General features: G+C 37.2%; 1 long non-coding RNA gene across 2 annotated transcripts in view; it reads right to left on the bottom strand.

The window, feature by feature from the left end:
* Positions 1-757: 757 nt before the first annotated feature.
* The window catches only part of LOC113602895 (uncharacterized), an 80,022-nt gene continuing 74,779 nt past the window's right edge, over positions 758-6,000 (bottom strand). For both annotated transcript variants that reach the window (XR_008300362.1, XR_003424426.2), the window contains one exon: positions 758-3,096. This is a non-coding gene — a long non-coding RNA (uncharacterized LOC113602895). The remainder of the gene's footprint in view (positions 3,097-6,000) is intronic.

Genomic DNA, 6,000 nt, shown 5'->3' with positions numbered 1-6,000 from the left:
GACGATGACTATAATTACTGCCAACTTTCAGGATATTTCCACCACCGTAAGAGTGTCCATGGAGTTTGAAAATACCATTTTCTTTTGAAGGACTCTAGATGAGAATCAATGCAAAGTCGAGGGCTGACAACTTGCTTTCCAGCATCTCATTTTGGATCTTTGAATCATCTCCTCTTCCTCTCATCTACTCCCTAAATGTCTCTCTAGAGCACAGGCTTTGGTGAGTGTGCTTGGTTGAACCAAAGACTCCTACCACTGTCCTGGGGTTAGCTCTGTCATCCTTGCTTGACCTGTGGGCCTACCTCTTAGACTTGTAGTTGATACCTTCTGTGAGACCCCAAGTATGAAGGCATCTGATAAGCCTCTAAGTCCACATACTGCTAAATACCTTTACAATACATGGGAATCTGCTAAATTTCAACAGTGACTATTTCAATCTTCTAAATTCTTAGAGCATAATATGTTTTCATTAGAACATCATCTGAATTAACATATTCTTAAATTTTGTGTACCTAATTTCCAGATGCTTAAACATTTTAAAAATCCCTTACCACCTCCCATTTCCATCAAACACAAAATACTTAACATTTTTATGATATGTATATATCATATGTATGTGTATGTATGTATGTGTATATATATATATGTATATATATTTATATATATATGTATATATATTTTTTCCTCAAAGAATATTGCCCCAATTAGCCAACTAGTGTTCAAAACACTCTTACAGAGTGTTTTTGGATATAAAATGAGGTTTATCTCAAAGCCATGGCAGATTCATGGAATGATTTGGCATCCACCTTCCTTTCAATCTCAAATAGTACTTTTGCCATTATAAAAGAAATACTCACTCTCAGTGAATGATGTTGCATATGGATAAGCTTCCTTACATCTTCACAGAGAATGCAATGTGCTATACATTCAGCCTCAAAGACTGTTCAGGAATGATTAATGGTGACCAAATCACATGAGCTTTTACAACTATCTAGAATAATATTTGTTCAGAGGTCATCCAATTTCTGGCATTAATTTGTTCATTCATTCATTCATCATATATTTACTGACCACCTACTATGTGACTGACATGTTAACCCGTCAAAAGAATTTACTGACCACATAATGATTGCTGCTCTTGTAAACACATTAAAGACTTTTAAACACATACCTCATTTAATCCTAACTTCAGTCAGGCAAGGTAGGTTTATCAGTCAGTATTCTCCTGAGAAAAAGAACCAATACAATGTAGTATATAGGTATATAAGTGTGCACACGCAGGCACACACATTGCCTACACATCGCACACCTGGGATATGAGGTAGAGACAGAAAGAGAGGAGAGGATGAGATTTTAAGGAACTGGCTCATACAATTAGGGCTAAATCCGAAATTTTCAGAGCCAGCCAGCAGGCTGAAGATCTAGGGAAGGGTTGATGTTGCAATGTTGAGAGCAAAATCTCCCCACTGAAAGCTGAGGTGGGGTTTTTATGTTGCAGTCTTGAGGCAAAATTGTTTCTCCTTCAGGAAACAATAGTCATTTCTCTTAAGGCCTTCAACAGATTGGATGAGGCCTGCCCACATTACAGAAGGTAATCTGCTTTCCTCAAAGTCTACTTATCTAAATGTTAATCGCATCTAAAACATGCTTTCCTAGCAGCATCTGGATTGATGTTTGACCAAACAACTAGGCACTATGTCCTTGGCAAGTTGACATAAAGTTAATTATCACAGTGGGTATTATCATATTTTACACATAAATATGTTGAAGCTCAGAGAGATATTTACTGTGATCCACTCAGTTAATATTTGAGAATTTGGGGATTTAGGCCAGTTTTATCCAAAAACTAGTATGGTTTCCTCTATATCACAGTACATGGTGGTATGTTACAAAATCAAAGATATTGTCTTAACATTTTAAGCACTTAGGATTTTATTTTTGGTAGGGGATACCTGGTTACAATTTATTCATTCCTCCATCAAAAATTTTAATTAAGAGTCTACTATATAAAGGGCACTATGCTAGGAGCTGGGCATAGAACAGTGAACAAAACAGTCAGTGGCCCTTCCCCCTAGTGGGGGAAAAGAACAATAAACAAATAAACATCAGAGCTACCTCTATCAAATGCTACAATGAAAAATAAGGGGCACCTGGGTGGCTCAGTTGGTTGAGCGTCCAACTTCGGCTCAGGTCATGATCTCATGGCTCATGAGTTTGAGCCCCATGTCGGGCTCTGTGCTGACAGTTCGGAGCCTGGAGCCTGCTTTGGATTCTGTGTCTTCCTCTTTCTCTGTCTTTCTCCCCCTCATGCTCTGACTCTCTCTCTCAAAAATAAATAAACGTTAAAAATAATTTTAAAAAAAGAAAGAAATGCTACAATGAAAAATAAAACCATGTAAAAGTGATGAGGAGTTCTCTGTGGTGGTGATATTTGAGCAGAGCCCTGAGTAAGGTAAGAGCATAAACCATGCAGATATCTAGAGAAAAGCATTATTTTCAGTTAAAGGGGAAGGAAAGCAAGTGCAATGGCCCTAAGAAGGATTAATGCTTGACATGCTTCAGGAACAGCAGGAGACCAATGTGGTTGGAGCAGAAAGATTTAAGCAGGCATATGGAGTAATAGATTCAACATAGTACAAACAGAACATAATTGTTCTAAAGGCAGAGGGAATACAAGAGTGGTCAGTTTAGGAGCATTGAGTAAGGACAAGGTTCTTGAAAAGCAAGTGCTAAGCAGAACGTGTGACATTAGCAAAAATTAAAAAGTAGAAAAGTAGGAATGAGGTAAATGTACGAATCAGTCATCATATTCTATACATCAGGCCAAAATGAAGATCCATGAATATGCATAATGGTTTGAGTGAGAGAATCTCTATTGTGGACCAATCATGTTGGTGATTGGAAGTCTAGGAATAACAGAGGAAAGAAGACAAATGAGTATGTATGCAGGCTGAATGTACTTTATTTAGGCAGGCATCAAAGAACTTGGTATCAATTGATTAAAAGGAAGTTAATGGAGAACTCAAATACACACGCATCAATTTCATATAACATGAAGAGGTGGTCATTGTAGGTGTTCAAAATGGGAGGCCAAGGCTGAAACAAATATATGAAGATTATTAATAAAAAAAATAAAAATTATGAGTGCTTCCTACATATTAGGAAGTTTTTATTCATTATCTCCATTATTTCTTATAGCCATCATTATGAAATGAGATACTATTATTATATTCTTATTAGAAATGAGGAAGCCAAGATACGAGATACTAAAAAGAGATATTGCCCAAAGTTAAATAGCTAATAAATGGTTGAGCTGGCATTTGAATCCAAGCAATCTGGCTCCAGAGCCCAAGTCTTAACTAATGGTGCCTTCCAAAAGAGTCTAGCAACCCCACTTAGGATATAGCCTAACAATCTCTATGGCAAGTAGTAGATTCAAAATAATGTTTACTAAATGGAAAGAAATTTTAGTTATATTAGATGGGATAGGGAAAGGTAAAGAATTCTGAACATAAAATATAGCAGTATTCCTGGTAAGCAATGATGGTCTGAATTAATAACAAATGCAGCCATGGACGCAGAAAAAGAGAGGCACAATAATTAATAAAACATGGCAATACATTTGATTTAGAAGGTAAAGAGGTGAAAAATCAAAGATAATTCCAATGTTGGAAGTTTACAACTATTAACAAATTAGCAGGAAGAAAAACACAAATTGTTATCACTTATTGTATCAAACATAAAGATTGAATTTCATTTAATCCTCCAAATCCTGTGAGGTTTCTACAGAATTATTATTTCCATTTTATAAGTAACATAGGTCAAGTATATGCCCTGAAGCTACACTGACAACAAGTGGCATAGCCAAGTTCAAATCTGGTCTGTCTGAACTCGAGAGCCATGCTCTTTTTGTCCTTCATGCCACTTCAACTTTTTGACAGGTTGGGTCTCAGCATTTAAAGGATTCTCCAACTACTGCCACAAGGTTGTCCAGATATTTCCTTCAGAAAGGCACTGAGATTCAGGGCCAAACTGAATATTCAGGAATTACCAGCAAATCATAGAACTCAATGTGCTTACAAAAAAAAAAAAAAAAAAAGTTCAGAAAGGGAAGATCTGTGGTCCAGAAATCATGCTCAGGTCTAGAGGAAATGGGGAGAAAGGTGGACACCAGCCAGTGATACAGAGCAAAGAAGACCGAGGAGCTGTAAGTCTCTGGCATATGAGTTCTTCAGAGCAACAAAATCCAAAACCCTAGCAATGGAATGACACCTCCACTGTGCAATTTCAGCTGTGTCCCTTCCATAAGCGAACACCATCTGCCATGGAGGCGGAACACTGGTGAATTGGAATAGCAGTCCAGACTCGTTTTTGAAAACTTGGCAATGACTTTACATGGCAATGTGACTAAAGTTTGCAGGGATGTAAGAGCTTCCTTGGATAAGCCAACTTACTGCACACCCTCAAACAGAAAACAAACAAACAAACTGCCCAATTCACAAAAGATTTCTGTGGCTTTATTCTAAGAAACAAACTTTCAAAACAATAACCTAGGTTCCAATTACTATCTTCCTAAATACTGATTTGGGATGATTTAATCATACAATGTTAATTAGAGGGTTGCACAGGTGAAAGGGATGGTGGGAAATTTGGAGGGGAAGGCCTGACTTAGAATCTTGGTAGCCACATCTGTTATGTGGCACACTAATATCTTTTAAATGGGCTAATTTATTCTTTAGCATTTAATTTTGATTTTGGAATATTCTACAACAGAATAAGCCAAAATAAGTCATGCATTTAAAATGTAAGTGGAATTTCATGGAAACCGTTTGATCTTGCTTCTTAAACACAAACCCAAAGGAGCAAAGTGATCCACTTCCAGCAGATGTAAAATAGACTAAATATTTATTTTCTAGCTTTTCCTATTTTTTAGAGGGATAGCCAGGAAGTATCTGGGGGACCAAAAGGTGGGCTTGTATGAGGCACATACCCCAGACAACCAGCACTGGCTTGCTCAAACCCCTAAAGTGCCATTTGAGCAGATGGAAAATTCTGCTCACCTTAGAAACTACTCATCCATCCCTGGGGCTTAATTGCCCCAGGTGTTGTGGCCATCTGCCAGACTTATTGACAACAAATGCTTGCTTAAAAAATGGGACACTGAAATCTCACAGCTTCCACAGGACGCGGTCAAAGAGCATATGGAATTGAAAATTAAAGCTCCAATCTTATATCCACCACTCCTACCATTGCAGTTTCTGCAGTGGCAGAGACAAGAGAGATTGATTAGGGAGGTTGAGCTGTTGACATATAAAGTGAAAGCAAGAGAACATTTCAAGGGTAGAGGGTGAAGAATTCTGAGAGATGTTGGAAATTGGAAACAATGACATTTCCAGGCAAAACCATTCATTCAGTATTGGTGGTGTGGACTACTGGTCTTTTCGGTTTACATCAGCAAAATGTTAAGAGACGTAAGCAAGAGAGGAAATGATCCTTAGTGAAAAGAAACCTATACTTTTTAATAGCGCAAGTCCTTATAATACTGTGAGTATTAAGAGTAGGACATTCTGGAAGCTTCTCTCATGAACACCTTGGGCCATGGTGCACTGCCCACAGAAGTGTAAATGCCTGCAACAGAATTAACCAAAGCTGTCATTTCAGCCAAGAATAGGATATTTAGTTGTTCATGAATGGACAAGTTCATAATCCATTTTCAATCTGCTATAACAGAGCTAAGCAAACTGATACAAGCCCAGATATTTTCTTTCTTCTTTAAAAATAAACAAGTTTAATGGTTTTGAAAACAGAACAAATTAATTTGTTTAATTTAAAAAAATTAAAATTAAAAATAAACATTGATACCCACTAACTACTCTGATTCTTTTAAGGAGTTTGGTGACAAACTGCAATGACAAAAGTCTAGCACTTCTTTGCCAACTATTTCTAAAGGTGTTGTCTTTTTCTTTCTTTCTTTCCTTCCTCTTCTCTTGTTTCCTGTTT

This window comes from Acinonyx jubatus, chromosome B4 (genome assembly GCF_027475565.1).
Source record: "Acinonyx jubatus isolate Ajub_Pintada_27869175 chromosome B4, VMU_Ajub_asm_v1.0, whole genome shotgun sequence".
Lineage (NCBI taxonomy): Eukaryota > Metazoa > Chordata > Mammalia > Carnivora > Felidae > Acinonyx > Acinonyx jubatus.
The sequence above is the reverse complement of the archived record's forward strand: the minus strand, read 5'-3'. Positions and strand labels throughout refer to the sequence as shown.